Source organism: Cyprinodon tularosa, unplaced genomic scaffold, assembly GCF_016077235.1.
Source record: "Cyprinodon tularosa strain WSP-4 unplaced genomic scaffold, ASM1607723v1 ctg704, whole genome shotgun sequence".
In the NCBI taxonomy this organism is placed as follows: Eukaryota; Metazoa; Chordata; class Actinopteri; order Cyprinodontiformes; family Cyprinodontidae; genus Cyprinodon; species Cyprinodon tularosa.
Window position 1 is genome coordinate 73,578 of NW_024039457.1, and position 466 is coordinate 74,043.

Genomic DNA, 466 nt, shown 5'->3' on the forward strand with positions numbered 1-466 from the left:
TTAAACAGTTTCCAACCAGACTATTTGGGTTGTTGACTTTTTTATCAGTTGACGTGTTTATTGTTGTGTTAAACAAGCTCACATGTAATTAATGGTGACCACATGGTACCCTATGCTGGCATGTCTTGAGCTGTTGTACATAAAGCTGAAAAAAAAAAAAACTTAATTTCTCTAATGGTTCAATCCTTATGAGTACAGAAGCCGAGAGCGGTTGTACTCGACTTTTTTTTGCTTTGCCTTATTGAGTTATTTGTATTACAATCTCGTTGTCATGGTTAAACCATTCATTGTTTTCTCAAGATAGCAACATAATTATCTTGTGATCACAAGAAAACAGTAATTGATATCTTCAGATAACGAGATAATGAACCTGTATAAGTAATGAATGAGGCTGGCCAACAGCCCTGGATTCCCAGTCCATCCATGCCTGCGGTGCCGGTGGTTGTGCAGTCACTGTACCACGTGG